Raw genomic sequence first — 23270 nt, 5'->3', positions numbered from 1 at the left:
ATTTTAGCAGCGCGGCGAAACAAGCGCCACGTGCGTCATTGATTTTTAGTGTGGTGAGCATGATCCGCGTGCAGTGCTGGCTGCGTGCACAGTGCACCTCGTGACGCTCGCTGCCAGTACGGGTCATCGCCATGCTGTTTCATTGACTGCTATCTGGGTCATGCAGATGTTTCTGACACTGCTTTGTGTGTCATACAGATGTTACAAACACTGCTTTGTGTGTCATACAGATGTTACAAACACTGCTTTGTGTGTCATACAGATGTTACAAACACTGCTTTGTGTGTCATACAGATGTTGCTACAAACACTGCTTTGTGTGTCATACAGATGTTACAAACACTGCTTTGTGTGTCATACAGATGTTACAAACACTGCTTTGTGTGTCATACAGATGTTACAAACACTGCTTTGTGTGTCATACAGATGTTACAAACACTGCTTTGTGTGTCATACAGATGTTACAAACACTGCTTTGTGTGTCATACAGATGTTGTTACAAACACTGCTTTGTGTGTCATACAGATGTTACAAACACTGCTTTGTGTGTCATACAGATGTTACAAACACTGCTATGTGTGTCATACAGATGTTACAAACACTGCTTTGTGTGTCATACAGATGTTACAAACACTGCTTTGTGTGTCATACATATGTTACAAACACTGCTTTGTGTGTCATACAGATGTTACAAACACTGCTATGTGTGTCTTACAGATGATGTTACAAACACTGCTATTTGTGTCATACATATGTTACAAACACTGCTTTGTGTGTCATACAGATGTTACAGACACTGCTATGTGTGTCATACAGATGTTATAAACCCTGCTGTGTGTGTCATACAGATGTTACAAACACTGCTTTGTGTGTCATACAGATGTTACAAACACTGATTTTTTGTGTCATACAGATGTTACAAACACTGCTTTGTGTGTCATACAGATGTTACAAACACTGCTTTGTGTGTCATACAGATGTTACAAACACTGCTTTGTGTGTCATACAGATGATATTACAAACACTGCTTTGTGTGTCATACAGATGTTACAAACACTGCTTTGTATGTCATACATATGTTACAAACACTGCTATGTGTGTCATACAGATGTTACAAACACTGTTTGTATGTCATACAGATGTTACTCAAACTGCTTTGTGTGTCATACAGATGTTATAAACACTGCTATGTGTGTCATACAGATGTTACAAACACTGCTTTGTGTGTCATACAGATGTTGTTACAAACACTGCTTTGTGTGTCATACAGATGTTACAAACACTGCTTTGTGTGTCATACAGATGTTACAAACACTGCTTTGTGTGTCATACAGATGTTACAAACACTGCTTTGTGTGTCATACAGATGTTACTCACACTGCTTTGTGTGTCATACAGATGTTACAAACACTGCTTTGTGTGTCATACAGATGTTACAAACACTGCTTTGTGTGTCATACAGATGTTACAAACACTGCTTTGTGTGTCATACAGATGTTACAAACACTGCTATGTGTGTCATACAGATGTTACAAACACTGCTTTGTATGTCATACAGATGTTACAAACACTGCTATGTGTGTCATACAGATGTTACAAACACTGCTATGTGTGTCATACAGATGTTACAAACACTGCTTTGTATGTCATACAGATGTTACTCAAACTGCTTTGTGTGTCATACAGATGTTATAAACACTGCTATGTGTGTCATACAGATGTTACAAACACTGCTTTGTGTGTCATACAGATGTTACAAACACTGCTTTGTGTGTCATACAGATGTTGTTACAAACACTGCTTTGTGCGGTATCCTGATATTAGTGGGTTTCACGGACTGCTGTGTGGGTAATTCGAGAGGCGTGATTACAAACACAGTTTCGTTGTTCATCCCAACAGCGTTGTTAAATTGACTGCTTTGTGGTTTAACACATGTATGATTTTGTTTTATTGACTTGCATTTCAAGTAATTATTATGGTGTCGTTTCATTTCCTGGCATTCCAGGTCACCCACATGGTGTTGTTTCGTTGTGGATCATTCTAATGTGCGGGTTGGCCGATTCCATTGTAGGCAGCAATGGTTTCGTCTACGTACTACTCTTTGGGTCATTCTAATTATGTGGTTTTAGTGCATGCACTTTTGGTTGACATGTGCTAATTCAACAAATAAATCGTGGGTCCTTCAAATTGTCTTGTTGTATTCACTGCATTACTGGTCATTAAAATAGTGCTATTTCCGTGACTGCATCTTGCGTCATTTCAATGGTGGTGTTTTAGGGGTTGCTTTACAGGACATTCATATGGTCTTGTTTCATCGACTGAATTGCTATCCTTGCAGATAGTCTTGTTACAGTTCATATTCCGGCAGACTCAAATCACCGTCTGCTCTGCCTACTAAACACTCATTATATCTTATGTAATTAAGATCTTATAGACATATTTTAACTCTGTTTATACACAGATATACACAGCGTCTATGGCCGTTCACTAGGAAATGTATCAGGATACTAATTCCTTCCACTGGCGACCTCGGTCTACCCAGTTCCTCTCATCCTGTGACCTCTATGGTCCACCTATACGGACAACCATAACCTTCGCAATAACTTCGCGAAATCCCGTCGAATTTCAGCTATGCTGGTCTAGAGTTATGATACTTCGGCGGCTTCTCAGATCCTTCACACTTGTCATCTGGCCACTATCTCCCTCTCAGACCGGTTATACGACGCACTGCACAACATAAATAGCGGACATCTTGTCTTAGATATCTGTCTGCTATGTTTACAGTTTACAGTGTTAGTTGATTCAACTTATGCGATAAACACTCCAGCGATATTAGAATGCTTATTCCATTTACCTGTTAAGTGCTTTCCTGTTGCATCTATCCGGGCTTCCTTCCTCCCGGCCGATTACTTGGACAACCCCTCAATGTCCAAGGACAGTGGTAAAGTGTAACAATACCCTAGTTGCGATTTACAACATCAACTATTCTCGGTCAGTGAGCTGAACCCACAGTGTGTGCAACACACTTTGCTATGTCACGCTATATCTCTGGTTAGCGCTCTAAAAGCGTGGAGGATATCACTGTCAAACTTTGCCTGTTACAGTGTTATTCGTGATCTCCTTCACAATAGTCTTGTTTCATAGACCTAATTGCCAAATAGTCTTGTTTCATTGACTGAATTGCTATCCATGCAGATAGTCTTGTTTCATGGACCTAATTGCCAAATAGTCTTGTTTTATCGACTGAATTGCTATCCATGCAGATAGTCTTGTTTCATAGACCTAATTGCCAAATAGTCTTGTTTCATCGACTGAAGTGCCAGTCATCAAAATAGTCTTGTTTCATCGACTGAAGTGCCAGTCATCAAAATAGTCTTGTTTCATCGACTGAAGTGCCAGTCAACAAAATAGTCTTGTTTCATCGACTGAAGTGCTAGTCAACAAAATAGTCTTGTTTCATCGACTGAAGTGCCAGTCAACAAAATAGTCTTGTTTCATCGACTGAAGTGCTAGTCATCAAAAAAGTCTTGCTTTATTGACTGGGCCAATTTAATTTTGTTATTATTCTCTTTTTTTTTTCTTCCCTTTTTTTACATTTAGTCAAGTTTTGACTAAATGTTTTAACATAGAGGGGGAATCGAGACGAGGGTCGTGGTGTATGAGTGTGTGTCTGTCGTCTGTCTGTCTGTGCGTGTGTGTGTGTAGAGCGATTCAGACCAAACTACTGGACCGATCTTTATGAAATTTGACATGAGAGTTCCTGGGTATGAAATCCCCGAACGTTTTTTTCATTTTTTGGATAAATGTCTTTGATGACGTCATATCCGGCTTTTCGTGAAAGTTGAGGCAGCACTGTCACGCCCTCATTTTTCAACCAAATTGGTTGAAATTTTGGTCAAGTAATCTTTGACGAAGCCCGGACTTCGGTATTGCATTTCAGCTTGGTGGCTTAAAAATTAATTAATGACTTTGGTCATTAAAAATCTGAAAATTGTAAAAAAAAATAAAAATTTATAAAACGATCCAAATTTACGTTCATCTTATTCTCCATCATTTTCTGATTCCAAAAACATATAAATATGTTATATTTGGATTAAAAACAAGCTCTGAAAATTAAATATATAAAAATTATTATCAAAATTAAATTGTCGAAATCAATTTAAAAACACTTTCATCTTATTCCTTGTCGGTTTCTGATTCCAAAAACATATAGATATGATATGTTTGGATTAAAAACACGCTCAGAAAGTTAAAACAAAGAGAGGTACAGAAAAGCGTGCTATCCTTCTTAGCGCAACTACTACTCCGCTCTTCTTGTCAATTTCACTGCCTTTGCCATGAGCGGTGGACTGACGATGCTACGAGTATACGGTCTTGCTGAAAAATGGCATTGCGTTCAGTTTCATTCTGTGTGTTCGACAGCTACTTGACTAAATGTTGTATTTTCGCCTTACGCGACTTGTTTTTACATTTAGTCAAGTTTTGACAAAATGTTTTAACATAGAGGGGGAATCGAGACGAGGGTCGTGTTGTATGTGTGTGTGTCTGTCTGTCTGTCTGTGTGTGTGTGTAGAGCGATTCAGACCAAACTACTGGACCGATCTTTATGAAATTTGACATGAGAGTTCCTGGGAATGATATCCCCGGACGTTTTTTTCATTTTTTCGATAAATACTTTTGATGACGTCATATGCGGCTGTTTGTAAACGTTGAGGCGGCACTGTCACACCCTCATTTTTCAATCAAATTGATTGAAATTTTTGTAAAGCAATCTTCGACGAAGACCGGACTACGGTATTGCATTTCAGCTTGGTGGCTTAAAAATTAATTAATGGCTTTGGTCATTAAAAATATGAAAATTGTAATACATTTTTTTTATATAAAACGATTCAAATTTACGTTCATCTTATTCTACATCATTTTCTGATTCCAAAAACATATAAAAAACGCTGGCGCTGGACCCGAGTACTCTTGAGACTGGCTCGCTCCCCCAGTATGAAATTTTTTGTCTTGTGCACGTGGATTTAAAAAAATTATATATATATATTTATTTATTTTACACAATTAAAAAAATTATTAGAGTAAAATAAAACATTAAGAAGTTCATAATAAACAATTGTAAACAAGAATTTAAAAAAAAAAAAATAGACCGCCCATGCCGAGAATCGAACCCGGGTCACTTGGATTTAAAAAAAAAAAAAAAAAAAAAGAAAAAAAAAAAGTATTTATTTATTTTACACAATTAAAAAAACTATTAGAGTAAAATTAAACATTAAAACGTTCATAATAAACAATAGTAAACAAGAATTAAAAAAAAAAAAAAATTGACCGCCCATGCCGGGAATCGAACCCGGATCCCTTTGGCCACCAAGCCACCACCTTGAATCACTGACACAGTGTCCCTGTCGCTCTCTCTCGTGCTCTCTGTCTCTCTTTCAGTCTCACCGAGACCAAACCTGCACTGTAGTTTCTTTGCCGAGACCAAATTAATCCCCACCCGCTGGCTGGCTTGCACTGAAATCATGCTTTTCTCGTCACTGCGTGACGTGTTCGCCGCCCAAGTCTGCCCTTTTGTTCAGGCTGTTCGCAAAGCGACCAGCCTCCCACCGCAAAAACTCCCACCGGTAAGAGTCGTTTTTGCGATTTATTTCGCATTTAGGTCCCAGGTAACATTATGAAGTTTTAATACGATCAATCGGACCTATTATCAAGTTAGTGTATCAACTTTTGAACGAACTGCGCCCAGTAGTTTCCCAGCAATAAGCTGTTAAGTCGAAACGAACAGACAGATACACAATTAAAGTCTGCAGGACCCTAGTACTGCGTACTCGGGGATAAATATGTTATATTTGGATTAAAAACAAGCTCTGAAAATTAAAAATATAAAAATGATGATCAAAATTAAATTTCCGAAATCGATTTAAAAACAATTTCATCTTATTCCTTGTCGGTTCCTGATTCCAAAAACATATAGATATGATATGTTTGGATTAAAAACACGCTCAGAAAGTTAAAACGAAGAGAGGTACAGAAAAGCGTGCTATGCAGCACAGCGAAATCACTACCGCGCTGAACAGGCTCGTCAGTTTCACTCCGTTTTGCACAAGCGGCGGACTACGGTCATTGTGAAAAAATGCAGTGCATTCAGTTTCATTCTGTGAGTTCCACAGCTTGACTAAATGTAGTAATTTCGCCTTACGCGACTTGTTATAGAGTGGGGAATCGAGACGAGGGTCGTGGTGTATGTGTGTGTGTGTGTGTGTGTGTGTCTGTGTCTGTGTGTGTGTGTGTGTGTGTGTGTGTGTGTGTGTGTGTGTGTGTGTCTGTGTGTGTCTGTGTGTGTGTCTGTGTGTGTGTCTGTGTGTGTGTGTCTGTGTGTATAACGATTCAGAGTAAACTACTGGACCGATCTTTATGAAATTTTTCATGAGAGTTCCTGGGTATGATATCCCCAGAGGTTATTTTCATTTTTTCGATAAATGTCTTTGATGACGTCATATCCGGCTTTTTGTAAAAGTTGAGGCGGCACTGTCACACCCTCATTTTTCAATAAAATTGATTGAAATTTTGGCCAAGCAATCTTCGACGAAGGCCGGAATTTGGTATTGCATTTCAGCTTGGAGGCTTAAAAATTAATTAATGACTTTGTTCATTAAAAATCTGAAAATTGTAATTAAAATTATATTTTTATAAAACGATCCAAAATTACGTTTATCGTATTCTTCATCATTTTCTGATTCCAAAAACATATAAATATGTTATATTCGGATTAAAAACAAGCTCTGAAAATTAAAAATATAAAAATTATGATTAAAATTAAATATCCGAAATCGATTTAAAAACTATTTCATCTTATTCCTTGTCCGTTCCTGATTCCAAAAAACATATAGATATGATATGTTTGGATTAAAAACACGTTCAGAGAGTTAAAAAGAATAGAGATATAGAAAAGCGTGCTATCCTCCTCAGCGCAACCCGGCTACCCCGCTTTTCTGGATTGTTAAAGGTACTGAACTTGTCAAATCCAGGAGCACGGAGCCCCTGGGGCTTTTAGTCATACCTCAAGGCAGCTATCCGTTAGAAGAGCTACCAAGTTTCATTGACTTGCACCCAAAGAGTCAAGAACTGCGATTTTTTTACGAATTAATTTCGTACTCGGACCCGGCTGGTCTTGACCTATTTTTGGATCTAATTTTAGATCAGGTAGATCACCACATCATGCACAAAAAGACACGTCACTAAGCAAACTATGTCAGACGTCATCATGAGTTTGTGTAAAACAAAATGGAGGCCGGAATCACTCAGTTGAATCGAACTCCGACCAAACACCACGTAATAACTAGGTTAATTTATGCACTCCGTGAACAAGAAACTGTCGAGCTTCACAGATGTCGTCGTTGGGTAGTTTTGGGTTTGTTTTACTATCATAGGAGGATTTTTGAACTGTAAATGCACTCAGCTGCAACAAAAACGCAAAACGAAGGCTGTGAGCTGCACTGTGCCTTTAATTTCACTGCCATTGCCACGAGCGTTCAGTTTCATTCTGTGAGTTCGACAGACCTTGACTAAATGTTGTATTTTCGCCTTACGCGACTTGTTTTTTTTTTTAAGGGGGGGTTTCAATTTTAGTAATTGATTCAATGGTAATTCTTGTGCAAGAGTCTGAAACTCATTTCAATGTCATACACTATCTTATAAATATAACGGATGCCTTATCTTGAATGAAACAAAGTTTTAGAAATGTTTTATCACCTTTACGCGTCTAATTTTTTGTTTGTGTTCTATGCGGCTTGAAATTGAGTTTCATAATGTGGTACAAAGTTGCTTTTTGTTTGTTTTTGTTCTTTCTTCAATGGACTAGTAAAATAACTCTGTATTTGTGCTTTATATTGATCTTTTTTGTTGTGTGATCATTTGATTGTTTTTGTGGTGTGTGTGTTTTTTTTGTTTTTTTTTACATACAGTAGAATCTTCGAAACTTCATCAGTCGTGTTTTTGTGGAAAGGACGGATACCCTGTACTCAAGTTTCAATCGTTGCTTTTAAAATTAGCATGCTAAGCCCTGTTTCGCTTGTTATTTCAGGCTTCAGCACTCCTTGAACTTACAGAAAAGTTCAATTTTTTTTTTAAGTGTATCCATTTTTTCAGGGGTTAACTCCAGTCTAAGTCGCGTTATTTCTAAAGGAAATCATGACTGATTTAACATGCGCTAAATTAAACTTTTGTGCATTGCAAAGAGAATGTGAGAGGAACCCAGAAAAGATTAAGAGTTACTGAAATGTACCGCTTTGTGTCTCATTACCCGCTGAAACGGCTTCAAACCCCGCCTGTTATGGCTTCTGACAGGAATGACACCTTCATGCAACGTTTAGCATGCCACAACGACATTGTTCGGCAAGATAGGTCGACAAAACTGACTGTTTTGAATAAAACTGTGACTGGTCTTGCCATTGACATACACAACTTGCTCCCTTTTAGGTGTTCTGATTTTGTTTGTCGATTTTAACGCGGGAAACTTGGTTTTCTGAATTTGATTTTGGGGGGTGTCTGTGTTGTAGGTTCCACTGCATAGACACTACCTCATATAAAATCAATCGTTCATTACGTTATTAATAGATTTGGTTTATTGAGACAAATTTTTCAGCCGTTACCGCCTTATGTTGTACTGTCATGCAGGAACACCACAATAAGCTTCCAGCTTGTTGCTGTTTCTGTGAACTTTGTATACATGTCATGATTGTAACCTTTGTTAAAATAAACTTATGTTTAAACCAATCTGTCAGCAAACTATGGTCGGGAAATGGATGGCCTTTTCAGTCAAATAAATGGTTTTACAATAAACGACCTAATAAACGACCTCAGCACAGAGATCTGCACTCAAAGGTATCTGCCTAGTTTAGTATGATGCGTATATATAGTAGAGAAGTGCGGGTATAATGCGGCGTCACCTGGTCCAATAGACCTGACACACACTGATCAATCACAAGCTTTTTTGGGCTTAATTACACTGTCTCTTGGGTGGTAGTCCTTCGACCGATGATACGTGTTCTGTTTGGAGTTTTACATTGTTGGGAACAATAAACAATTAAATTGAGGTGACTAAAACACGCATATAAGGGGAGTTGCAAAATAACAAAGGTATGTGTATACATAAGAACTATTTCAATTTAACAGCTTTCAAAATAACGATATCTTTGTTACTCGTCGATACTTAAATTTATAAATGGTGTTAGTATTTGGTAACTGGGTGCATGTTGAGAACGAGATACATAATTTGCAGGGACTAAATCCATCGTCATATTTAGTTACCCACTGTGAAAACTAAAGGCGAAATGAAGTCAAGTTATCCTTTGAGTATTCCTTTCAGTTGCCTTCCCTGGTTACACTCCCGTCCATGATTCTTAATTGAACAAATATGTACGCAACTGTTCGTTGTTGCTATAGCAACACAAACAGGGTTTACAATAAACATGCTCAGATACGTAATTTTTAAACTGTAATTCTGTTCACACATGCATGTATAAAGCACATTCATACATCATGTTACGAGGACAAAGACTAATGTAACAGATACAAGTGGTATATGACATGCACACAGACGCATGTTACGAGGACAAAGACTGAGGTATAACATATACCAGTTGTAGGACACAGTGCAGACAGACAGACTTTCTTTCTTTATTTGGTGTTTAACGTCGTTTTCAACCGTTCAAGGTTATATCGCGACGGGGAAAGGGGGGAGATGGGATAGAGCCACTTGTTAATTGTTTCTTGTTCACAAAAGCACTAATCAAAAAATTGCTCCAGGGGCTTGCAACGTAGTACAATATATGACCTTACTGGGAGAATGCATGTTTCCAGTACAAAGGACTTAACATTTCTTACAGACTGCTTGACTAAAATCTTTACAAACATTGACTATATTCTATACAAGAAACACTTAACAAGGGTAAAAGGAGAAACAGAATCCGTTAGTCGCCTCTTACGACATGCTGGGGAGCATCGGGTAAATTCTTCCCCCTAACCCGCGGGGGGTAGACAGACAGACGCATGCAGAATTTAAGGGAAGTTCCAGATTGGTAAGTATGAAATTAAAGACACCACAATGATCTTCACAGTCATATAGCAGTATCTGAATATTCTTTTCCCATAACTACGGCTGGTACAGATGTAAACAGTGAAGTGCTCATGTTGTGAAAGAAGGTCATATAATGTACACACAAATAAAACAATTCTCGGGGTTTCATTTAAACTTCAAACACTAAAATAAAACCATTCTCGGGGTTTCATTTAAACTTCAAACACTAAAATAAAACAATTCTCGGGGTTTCATTTAAACTTCAAACACAACAAAACAACCTCTCAGGGTTTTATTTTAAATTGAAAAAAGTGTTAAGTCCAGAAGAAAAGACCTAAAACGCTTCAAACCCCTATATATAGTTGCCAGCTTGTTAATATTCTAATTAAATACCACGACCATTTCCCAGCCAGATCATTTACTTGTCATTGCAGCTACACACACACACACACACACACACACACACACACACACACACACACACACACACACACACACACACACACACACACACACACACACACACACACACACACATATATATATAGCAAAGGGAGAAAAAGGTTACACTAGGCACCAAAATATCATTTCACACCAGATTTTCAAACGAATGTTGCCATTTATCATTGCAGCTACATACACACACACACACACACACACACACACACACACACACACACACACACACACACACACACACACACACACACACACACACACACACACACACACACACACACACACACACACACACACACACACACGCACACACCACACCAAAATATCATTTTTGACCGGGTTTTCAAACGAGTGTTGCCATGTATCATTGCCTTCTCGTACCCCTAGCGATAAATACTCTCTTTTTTTCCTTCGAATTATTCTGCTACAAGAAATCCGAGAAATCCAAGGTAAGGTAAAGCATCTTCCTCGTGATAAGACTCTGCTCTCGCCTTTACAACGTGACCTGCTCAGAGAACTCTCGCGACTTGGTTCTGAATTGGTTTGCATGAGATAAAAATAAAAAATAAACGTAAATGGGGAAAAAATTTAACCCAAACAGTAAGTCCAGATCTGGAATGCAAAAATTAAACTTATTTTTAAAACAGGATGAGATAAAAAAAAAAATTAAAAAAACATAAATACAATGATAAGATAGAAAGAAAGAAATAGAAATAAATAGAAATATAAAAAGAAAGAAAGAAAGAAAGAAATATAGTAGTTTAGAAGTACAAATCGTATGCAGAGGCGTGAAAAGGATTGGGGGCATACCACGTTTTCAGCTTATTAGATCAGTATATCAAGTAGAAAACATGTTGTGAATATATGTTATGTTGCTGCGCTCTCTCTCTCTCTCTCTCTCTCTCTCTCTCTCTCTCTCTCTCTCTCTCTCTCTCTCTCTCTCTCTCTCTCTCTCTCTCTCTCTCTCTCTCTCTCTCTCTCTCTCTCTCTCTCTGCAATAGTCTACTGCGGATAGCTTTTCTGCAATCAGCCAGCATCGTTTGGATTTTTTAAGGACTTTGAATGACTTGAAATTGACCCCTCCAAATCAAATTTGTGTACGAACCGTGCGCAAGCACTATATACCAATATACCTTTTTAAGCCTTACTTCAGCCACAGAAAATAATGCTCGTGATTAATAAATTAAAAATAGTTTCAAAACAAAACCTGATGCTTTTCCTTTGTTTGAGTGTGCGGTATTATTATCATTATTATAACTTGTCGTTCTCAACTTTTCAGTACAACTGACAGTGAAATACTAGGTTTTAAGGCTTTCTGAATACTAATAAAGACAATTCTAAACCCACCACCTTCTGAAAATACTGAAATAGCAGAAACCCGAAACAGACATAGACTGCACATTATTGCAATGTTTAATTCAGGACAGAGCAAACATTCACAGGACAGAGCAAACATTCACAGGACAGAGCAAACATTCACTGGACAGAGCAAACATTCACTGGACAGAGCAAACATTCACTGGACAGAGCTAACATTCACTGGACAGAGCAAACATTCACTGGACAGAGCAAACATTCACAGGACAGAGCAAACATTCACTGGACAGAGCAAACATTCACTGGACAGAGCAAACATTCACAGGACAGAGCAAACATTCACTGGACAGAGCAAACATTCACTGGACAGAGCAAACATTCACAGGACAGAGCAAACATTCACTGGACAGAGCAAACATTCACTGGACAGAGCAAACATTCACTGGACAGAGCAAACATTCACAGGACAGAGCAAACATTCACTGGACAGAGCAAACATTCACTGGACAGAGCAAACATTCACTGGACAGAGCAAACATTCACAGGACAGAGCAAACATTCACTGGACAGAGCAAACATTCACAGGACAGAGCAAACATTCACAGGACAGAGCAAACATTCACTGGACAGAGCAAACATTCACTGGACAGAGCAAACATTCACTGGACAGAGCAAACATTCACTGGACAGAGCAAACATTCACTGGACAGAGCAAACATTCACTGGACAGAGCAAACATTCACAGGACAGAGCAAACATTCACTGGACAGAGCAAACATTCACTGGACAGAGCAAACATTCACAGGACAGAGCAAACATTCACAGGACAGAGCAAACATTCACTGGACAGAGCAAACATTCACTGGACAGAGCAAACATTCACTGGACAGAGCAAACATTCACTGGACAGAGCAAACATTCACTGGACAGAGCAAACATTCACTGGAAATAAAAGTATTTTGCTGTTGTGTTTTCCTCCACAATAAACCGTTCCAATAATGTCAACTTTATTGGGGTTTTATTACTGAAATAGCAGACAGAAATGTTCAGTAATATGATTACCCAGACCTATCAAAGTGTTTCAGTAATATTATTACCCAGACCTATCAAAGTGTTTCAGTAATATTATTACCTAGACCTATCAAAGTGTTTCAGTAATATTATTACCTAGACCTATCAAAGTGTTTCAGTAATATTATTACCTAGACCTATCAAAATGTTTCAGTAATATCATTACCTAGACCTATCAAAATGTTTCAGTAATATCATTACCTAGACCTATCAAAATGTTTCAGTATCATTATTACCTAGACCTATCAAAGTGTTTCAGTTTTGAGCAAGTCATCGGTCATTTGTTACTGTACCCTATAATCGGGAACCTAAATAAAATGTTCATCACAACTCTAAAACATCGGATAAATATTGTGAAAAAGGGCATTCAGTCGAATGAACGTGGCTAATTATGTCCGCCATCGGTTTATTTCTGTTATGCTAAATTGAAAGGATAAGCATAAAGTTTGATTACGGATCCAAATGTCACATTTGTACAAATTAATGTCATGATACTCACATCTAATATATAGTTTTGTTTAAACCTAAAGGGCATTAGGTCGAAAAATTAAAAAAAATGAATCAACAAAACTATACATTGCAGCAAGTGATCTGGCTTATCGTCTACATAGTTTTCGCACATAAACGTACGCACGCACACACACACACACACACACACACACACACACACACACCAGGACACACACGCGCACACACCCAAACACACATACACCCAAACACACACATACACACACACACACACACACACACACACACACACACACACACGCACGCACAGTGTAGTCCCACGTGAGCAAGTTGACTTCACCCTGTAAGAGTCCAATGTACCTAGATTCTTTCCTCACAATATCCCCAAATGTCTGTACATGCATCTGTATACTTAGAGTCATGCTTGCGTCCTCTCGGTCTTAACTGTACGATCCCACACCAACCCCCATCGCTCACACCACTCATCAAAATGGCTACAGGCGGGATTGGGTTCAATGCTTGGCTCATCAAAACCCGGACGCCTGGGTGCACAGGGGAACATAACTCCTCGCCATTTTCTGCCAGTGTCCTTTTCTTCTCCAAAGTTTCTTTGACGTGACAAGTTTTGTGAGGGAGCGAGCGGGAGGACAGCGGTGTGCGCGAACTTCACAGACAGGGGAGCCCAGACGAACCCCCGACCGCCATCTTTAGATGTCTGGCCCAGACAGCGGGTGGGGGTTGTGGTTGGGGGGTGGGGTGTATGGTACAGAGTCAGACGAAGGGGTGGGGGTGGTAGGGGTAGCGGGGGGCGGGGTTAAGTGACGACGAAAATAGAGTGTGGTTGTGGGGTGAGCGGCGGGACCAATGAGAAGACTGGCGGGGCGACAAGGGGGTGGGACCTTCACTGGCGGGATGAGAGGGGGAGGGACTGAGAGACGGGGGTGGGTGGGGGGGGGGGGGGGGCTATCCGCGTCATGTTTATGTATGGTGTTGATACCCGCCAGACAACCTGGCCTCCTCACGTCTCTCAGTCCTCCGCTTTTTGCTGGCGTTTCTTTAACCCACCCCCCCTCTCCCTCATCTGTTTTGCTCAGTCAGTGAGTGTGTGTGTGTGTGTGTATATGTATGTGTGTGTCTATGTGTCTGTGTGTGTGTGTGTGTGTGTGTGTGTGTGTATATGTATGTGTGTGTCTATGTGTCTGTGTGTGTGTTTTGTCAATTTCCCCATAAAGGTATTATCGCGTGCATTTTCTTTAAACTGTTTTGCGGAGATGTTTCAACGCCACGTCAAATAAGTCTAATGAAATGACATGATAAACTCATCTTGTCAATTCAGTGCGAGTTCTTACCGTACATATAATTTCACATATATAAAAAGTTTGTCTATTCGCAAAAAAATTGCTCATCTTATACTGACTCAAACCCCCCGCGGGTTAGGGGGAAGAATTTACCCGATGCTCCCCAGCATGTCGTAAGAGGCGATTAACGGATTCTGTTTCTCCTTTTACCCTTGTGAAGTGTTTCTTGTATAGAATAATATAGTCAATGTTTGTAAAGATTTTAGTCAAGCAGTATGTAAGAAATATTAAGTCCTTTGTACTGGAAACTTGCATTCTCCCAATAAGGTTATTGTACTACGTTGCAAGCCCCTGGAGCAATTTTTTTATTAGTGCTTTTGTGAACAAGAAACAATTAACAAGTGGCTCTATCCCACCCCCCTCCCCCCTTTCCCCGTCGCGATATAACCTTGAACGGTTGAAAACGACGTTAAACACCAAATAAAGAAAGAAAGAAATACTGACTCAAATTTAACGACATATCCAAATTGAATGAATAAATTAATGTATCTAAACTAAAATAAGAACGCTTACAGATGCACAAGCCAGTTTCAGAAGTATTGAGCAGAGAATTAACGTAAGTGAGTTTCCCATACAATTTCATTTCCGGCACGGAGCACATAACCATAACATTCACAACGGGAGAGAAACATTACGTCACAACGGGAGAGAAACATTACGTCACAAAGTCATGAGAATCCAACAAAGGAAAACGAAAGGTAACCCTTTCAATCAATCAAAAGACCCGCACAAACAAACAAATAAATAAACGAATAAAAAAATGTAGGTCAATATCTTACACGCGTTAAAATATTTTCTACTCGATGATACAATAAAGAGTTTGCAGCGATTTTCTTTCCTCTCTTTTGTTCGTTCGTTCGTTTGTTCTACCGTTCTTTGTTCTACCGTTCTTTGTTCTACCGTTCTTAGTCTTATTTATTTTTATTTCACATCGATTTATTTAATTTTATTATTTTCATCCGTTGTTAACTTGTTCTTTATAATTTCGAATAAAGAAACAATTTTTTTAAAGAATGTTCGTTTAATACTGGCTTGAATGGTTGGTCATGTTTACCATTCTTGCAAGTCTTGCCGTCCGCTGCTGCTCAGTCGTCTCGGGATGCGCATCAACTCAAATTCAATTAAGACATGGTACTTCACGCAAGAAACCGCGTAAACATGTCGGCCAAGATCAACAAATATACATGAATGTCTTGTCTCTCTGTGATACAAACATGTGCAATATCAGTGTTCAGCAAATAATAGCCTCCGAGCTGCGAGTGTCACAATAGTCCAAACAAATATTGTGCACGATGTTTTGAGTTTGTTTGTTTGTTACACAACATTGTGTGTATTTGCTTTGTTTCTGTTTTGCTTGGCTAACGCTCTTTTTGCGACGTCCTAGATCAAAATAAAATTGAAAAAAGAAGTCCACCTAAAAATGCTTTAATGTGGTTGTATATCTTTTTTTCGAGCTGTTATGAATACTTTTTTGTGTGAAGTTTGTCTTTATATTTTCTTTAAATATTAAGTCAAGAGGTATTTATATAATCTATTGTGCGATATATGCAACACTATTGTCACCTTTCTACACACGGCATCGGCTACAATTGCACCGCCGCTGCAGATACTAATGCTTGTAAAACGTCTCCTGCCCGAGAAAAAAACACATTAACTGAAGCCGTTGTCAAACGAAATCTGGCGATCGGACTAGCAGTATAAAACCAGGGTGCGACAAGTTGTATATATTAGTCTATACCGTCGATGCAAATAATATTGCTGATTTAAATGTTTTTTGATGACAAAATACAAGAAATAGCCTGCTATTAACTTAGACCAAACGACAGCTGGCAATACAAGTAGTGTTATTACACTTGAGGGCGCGACAGTTGTACGGATAAGAAATGCAGCGTCAGTGCTGGCTGCGTGAACAGCTGTTGAGTGCAGTGACAGGGAAGTGGGTCAAGCAGTCTGCTGCACGAGCAACACGGAGGTGCACACAGTCAGTGACTCCGGGCTGTGAGATCAATAGACATACTCCACCCTGCACTCTGCCTGTCTAGCGCGTACTATTCCACACTGTCACTGGCTGAGCTCAACCGCAAATTGAATTCACAGTTATACTTGAGAGAAAGAGAGAGAGAGGTAGAGAGGGATGAAATGAGAGTGAGAGAGATGTTACAACTCATTGTTTACTCAATGTGATTTTTTACCAATACATTGGGTTAACATTTGACTATAATAAAAAATACTTTGCCTGCATCTACATTCCTAACGCAATACCCCAAAACCACGATACTAATAGAATTGACAAGGTAATCCATAAATGTGTGTGTGTGTGTGTGTGTGTGTGTGTGTGTGTGTGTGTGTGTGTGTGTGTGTGTGTGTGTGTGTGTGTGTGTGTGTGTTTTCATGCCAATTCCTGAATTACCTATCTTGTAAATGTAATTCTGACTCCCTTTGAAAATGTTCAGTTATCATAAAATCCGACACTTTCACAGAAAACTAAAAATGTTCTCCTTCTCTCTTTTCTCTTGAAGTATCGTCTGGTCTCATGGACTTAAAAGATCGTAGTTTGCACACTTGCTTTATTTCTCTCCTTATATCAAACTTTCTTCTTCTTTGCACTAGAAGTATATTTAACAACAAAAAAGAAATCGCTCTGCATGATTCTGGCGAGATTCATCCAGCTTGTATCAGCTGATAGCCTGTTGCTATTTCTAAAAATGCTGATACTGTAGTGTATTGTACTCGTGAACTTTTGAATAAAACACTGTTTAAACCAAAGCTGCAGCACCATTATTTTGCTTTTTGTTTCTCCCAACGAGTTCAACTGTAGAATTCATTTCATTGGCCCCTTGGTTCGATTGAATATAGGTTTCAATTTGTTTAAAAAAAATTGTAAGAATATCAAATTTGTCATCATGATAGGGTAGTAATTCAAAACTCGATTTCTTGAAAGAAAAACAAATCCAACATATTTTGAAATGTATATATCTGTTCAAGACATATCAGTGGATTGATTTTTAGCTGTGAATTGTGAACTTGCTCCTCTCAATCTCTACATGTTATAGCAATCCACCCCCACCCCCTCCTCACACACATGCACAAACACACGTGCCCCCCCCCCCCCCCACACACACAAACATATTTTTGTGTTCAGATTAATTGCATAAGACACGCTTTTTTTTACAATTGTTTTAAGCAGATAAATTTTTTTAAAGTTTCAATAAAGCAACTGCCTTCAAGTGTTTTCTATCCTGTGCTGTGAAGTATGTTTTCACCGTGATACAGGCGACTCCAAATCATGATTTTCACGTGTCATTTTTATTCTGTTTCCAGATTGGATCAGTGTTCCTGAACTTTCCTCGCTACGTCAACGATCAAGTCACAACCGTCCCTGCCCTCGTGCACAGCCCCAATGAAGACAATTCACAAGTAAATAATCATTCCAAACATTATGACCAGAATTGTCAATTGAGCAAGTCGGGAAATCTGCACAATATTTCGAATTAATAGTATTTTTTACTTCCTTTTCTTTCCTATTTTTTTCATCTCCTTGTTCTTTCTTCCTTGTATTTCATCTTCCCTATGTTTGTTTGTTTGTTTGTTTGTTTGTTTTTTAAATATTTGTGAAATCAAGACCATGTATATGTTGTTTTCTCATAGCTAAATTAAATCATTCAACGTGGATTTCCAACAAGTGTGCGTTGCGTGTGTGTGCGTGTTTGTATGTGTGTAAGTGTGGGTATGTGTGTGCATGTGTGTGTGTGTGTGTGTGTGTGTGTGTGTGTGTGTGTGTGTGTGTGTGTGTGTGTGTGTGTGTGTGTGTGTGTGTTTGCGTGTGTTTGCGTGTGTTCATATCATTCTAATATCAAAAGATATTCTGGAAAAAATAGAATTTGAAGTAAAATTATCATGTGAAATAAAACAAATAAAAGTGAACAAAAACAAAAAGAAAAATTTGTATTGTTTTGGTAACTAAGTTTGCACATGTGTGTTTGTGTTTGTTGGTATGCACATGTGTGTTTGTGTTTGTTTGTGTGTTAGTCTTTGTGCAAGTGTGTGTATTTTCCTGTGTTTGTGGCAGTATGTGCGTCCATCTGCCCAGCAGTAGTGTTTCTTTAGCACCCCCGGTGAAAGTAGTCTTATGCAAAGTCTGGCTCTTGACTAAAAATCGATTTATTGATTCCCTGCTATGGCAGTCTTCCAACTGGACTTTTTTTCATAATATATTCACTTTTTGTCGACCGAGTTGCTGCAGTGCAGTATTACCATTTGCATATAGACTGGCGATAGAGCGAGAGACAGAGACACACAGAAAGCGAAGAAGACAGAGAGCGAGTAAGAGAGAGAGAGATAGAGAGAGAGACGGAGAGGCGGACCGAATTCCACAGCCGTTTTTATAGCAGCGTGAAAAAGAAGCTAGCGAATTATTGGCACGTTGGATCGAAGCAACGCCCTGCCGATCAAACACTGGCACCGCACAACACACGTTCCCATCAATAATGCTACAGCTTTCTCTCCTGTTCACCGCCATGCTCGCTTTTCTTCACTTGTTTTCCAGGCAAAAAGCGAGCAAATTGAGCTGTACGAAAGAATGTGGCCACTGTGCCGTGCCAACACTTTCCACAAACGACCAACGCAACATGTGCCGATATTTATGCGGAACTCTGACGGCACTGCCAGGTCGCACGCTGCACAAAACTATCAAAACGCTTCAAGTTATGCACAATGTGTCAAAAACTCACCAATTAATGCACTTTTTCCTGTGTCGGCTGCATCATTTCACCGGCCTGCTTGGCGCCTAAACACGTGAAGCGGTCTGCACTGCGCCATATTTGAACCATTGCGCATGCGTTGCAATGTTGTCGTCTGCTAGCCAGAGCCGAAACACAGCGTCAGCCGGTCGCAGCAGTTGAGCGCGGGTTGTGCTTACCTCACTTGTGCAAGCTCGCTCAAATGAAAGCGATCGTTAGCCGAATCTAGCTGTGTCAGGGCTGTCTGTGTGCCCGGGACCACCGTCAGTCAGTGTAAGTAAAATCGAAGTCAATTTTTAAAGTGAACCCTCCTGAGAGCCCTACATGATTTTCGATTATTTCAGCAGTTGTCAACTTGTTGATTGAAGTTTGGGGAGTCTATGCAACTTGAGACAGGGGAGCACACAGACAATGTGTGGGAAGAACACGGAAGGATAAGGTTTTTTCTCTCTCCATTTGTTTTGTTAACATGTCGTGGAATAACGAGAGGGTGAGAGCGTGTTCTAGGTCTGGGATTTAATCATAAATCTACTTTCTTCTTCTTTAGTTTGCAATGGTGTACTATATTTTTACAGAAATGCTTTGCACGCGTAGTCTCACTCAGGCGAAAGTAAGTCGAACAATGGAGATCTTTAAACAATTACAAAAGATAGACACAGTATTTTTTTTTAATTCATAAAATTAGGAATTAAAACTCTAATTCAAAAATCACCAAACACACGACAGTACTAAGTGCTGACTGAGAGGAGTGGCTGGCGAACTGAGCAAAACAAATCAGCTGATGATGATAAGCTTCAGGATTTTATAACATCTGCAGATTTGAACTAGTGCATTATGTAACAGGCTGGATATCTTCGACCAATATGTGTGTGTGTGTGTGTGTGTGTGTGTGTGTGTGTGTGTGTGTGTATGTGTGTGTGTGTGTGTGTGTGAACGTGTGTGTGTGTGTGAACGTGTGTGTATGTGTTAGTGTGTGTGTGTGTGTGATATCTTAAAATGTGATAGTTTACTACCGATTTTTCTTAAGATCCTGCTTTTTTTTCTCATCCTAGCAGGTCAGGCCTTGTAAATAATTGGAAACAAACTTATCAAATGCACCGTTTTTCAAATTAGAGTTTACCTTATACAGTATGTGAATACAAATTTATGTTGGTAAATTCAGTATTTGATAAGTTCGGTTGTTATGATGATTCGGACTGCCCTCCCCTTTCTCTGTTCATGTCACAGCTAAAAGACAGAAAAGTAAATGAATATGTAATTTTATACCAACCCGATATAAACACACATACACATTGGTGATACAGAAACACATTTGACCTTAACATCTCTCTCTCTCTCTCTCTCTCTCTCTCTCTCTCTCTCTCTCTCTCTCTCTCTCTCTCTCTCTCTCTCTCTCTCTCTCTCTCTCTCTCTCTCTCTCTCTCTCTCTCTCTCTACATGCTTAAAATCGATCAGTAACCTTAAAACATTCAAAACACATCTGCAAAAATACATTCAAACATCACTTTAATGTGATGTGCCTGGTTGCTCAAACGTATGCATGCCTTCTATCCTTCTGAAATGTGCATGTGTGTGTCCTGCGTCAACTTGGTGTGTGTTCTGATAATGTATGGTTGTATTGCCCGTATTGTGTTATCTGTATATCACATGTCTGTAAAGAATGATCTTATTGGTTTAAACAATGTTTTATTAAATCAAACATGATACAAAAATACAACGATAAACAATAGGGACACGAACTCAAGCAAACGCTTATATTACGCAAATATGATGTCGGACATGCAATATTTATCAATTGTTGAACTATCTACAAGAAGAGCATAGTTAAAGTAAATCAGAAAGAATAAGAAAAAGCTAGCAGGAGGAAGAGGGGGGAGGATGGAGGAGGGAGGAGAAAACGGTTTGTTTGTTTATTTGTTTGTTTATTTGTTGCTTAACGTCCAGCCGACTACGCAGAGCCATATCAGGACGAGGAAGGGGGGGATGAAGGGGGCCTCTTGTCAAGCGATTCCTGTTTACAAATGCACTAACCCATTACTTGTGTCCCAGCAGGCTTTAGTAAAACTAAATTAATACCTACTGGAAGATTACCAGTTTCCAGTATGTTAAAATAGGCTTAACCTATCTACTGCTGGACTTACATCAGAACACTAACAGATTAAACTATACATGAATCGCGAGACAAGCGGCAAGAGAAGAGATTTTTGGAAAAAATACAGGTGAATGAGCAAGAAGGCAGAAAAAAGAAAAGAATTCATGAAGAAAAAGAGAGCATGACAGGAAAGAGGAACCAAAAAAAATGATCTTATTCTTATATTACTATTATTGCGTGTGTCTGCGTTTCATCATAAAAAGTTTGTTCCTATGTATTCCCATTTCGATTATAACAATTTTGTTTGCTTAGATCAGGACCAGCTGTAAGAAAGGTCCTATGGACCTAATGCTATCTTTCCTGTAATAAAGTTCAAAGTTCAAAGTTCTCTCTCTCTCTCTCTCTCTCTCTCTCTCTCTCTCTCTCTCTCTCTCTCTCTCTCTCTCTCTCTCTCTCTCTCTCTCTCTCTCTCTCTCTCTCTCTCTCTCTCTCTCTCTCTCTCTCTCTCTCTAACCTAGTGGTGATTCAAAATGGGTTTACTCCGATGTATTAAACCGTCCTAATGTTATCATACATACCGGTTATCTTATAGCAGTCTCTTTTCAGGGTTACTGTTTCTGTTGTTACTGTTGTGTTGGTATATCCTTTGTTGTAGTTCTTTTCTTCCTTTTGCTATGTTGTCGGTATTTTTTGTAAAATACAAATGACTTACTGTTTGTTATTTTGCTTGCTAGCCGTTGTTGTTTCATTTGGACCATATGTTTCTAGTGCTCGGGATTTTTTTTAATTTTTTATTTTTTTAATTTTTAATTTTTTTTTTAAAATTATTTTTTTATATTTTTTTTATATTTTTTATTGTTATTATCGTTATGACATCATCATCCTTACCATTATTTCTATTTTCATATTTCTATTGCTGTTATTGTATTTAATAGTATCAAATACTATAACTTTTTCTTTGCCTTTAAATGCCATTTATTATCATATGTACGATTTTTTTTTTTTTTGCCGTCAACCTCTTTTGCTCTTATAATGTTTTCATGTCTGTTTTGTATTCATGTTAGTTAGCAAGGACAGATTGTAAGACTAGGCAACGCCTAAAATCTCCATCCTTCTGTAATAAAGTTTAATCAATCAATCAATCAATCTCTCTCTCTCTCTGTCCTAAATATGCTGAGTTAAGAGAATATTATATTCCACGAAAATACACTAGAATCCCATCATTGTTTAAATTAACCATGCTGTTTTCAAACACTAGTAAGCCGCTATTGCTACGTTTTTCTACATTTGTCATGAAGGCGCTTTCCATTCGTAATCCATAATCCGTAAACGAAACAGGGCGATACCAGTAGGATGTTTTTGTTTTTGTTCACGATGTGCATTTTGTATGCTGGTGCTCGAGATGTGCTCATCTCCATGAAAAGGGCCCAAGGCCTACTCATTAAAACATTCAGATTCAGACTCTTCTCTCTCTCTCTCTCTCTCTCTCTCTCTCTCTCTCTCTCTCTCTCTCTCTCTCTCTCTCTCTCTCTCTCTCTCTCTCTCTCTCTCTCTTCTCTCTCTCTCTCTCTCTCTCTCTCTCTCTCTGCAACTTCGCTGCAATTTCCACACTATATTTTTTTCCTATTTTCGAGTGTGTATAAGTAACTATAACCTTTTTCCTTCTTACTATCTATATTATTTGCGTCT

At 38.8% G+C, this 23270-nt stretch overlaps 1 protein-coding gene and 1 long non-coding RNA gene across 2 annotated transcripts in view; one reads left to right on the top strand and one right to left on the bottom strand.

Moving 5' to 3' along the window:
- Positions 1–23270, bottom strand: part of LOC138974296 (uncharacterized) — a 298636-nt gene that overhangs the window by 151722 nt on the left and 123644 nt on the right. The gene's annotated exons all lie outside the window — the stretch shown is intronic.
- LOC138974298 (uncharacterized) overlaps positions 1–23270 on the top strand; it is a 31297-nt gene that overhangs the window by 6587 nt on the left and 1440 nt on the right. Inside the window, exon 2 of the long non-coding RNA XR_011458384.1 lies at positions 18072–19762. This is a non-coding gene — a long non-coding RNA (uncharacterized lncRNA). The remainder of the gene's footprint in view (positions 1–18071; positions 19763–23270) is intronic.

Source organism: Littorina saxatilis, linkage group LG8 (genome assembly GCF_037325665.1).
Source record: "Littorina saxatilis isolate snail1 linkage group LG8, US_GU_Lsax_2.0, whole genome shotgun sequence".
NCBI lineage: Eukaryota > Metazoa > Mollusca > Gastropoda > Littorinimorpha > Littorinidae > Littorina > Littorina saxatilis.
The sequence above is the reverse complement of the archived record's forward strand: the minus strand, read 5'-3'. Positions and strand labels throughout refer to the sequence as shown.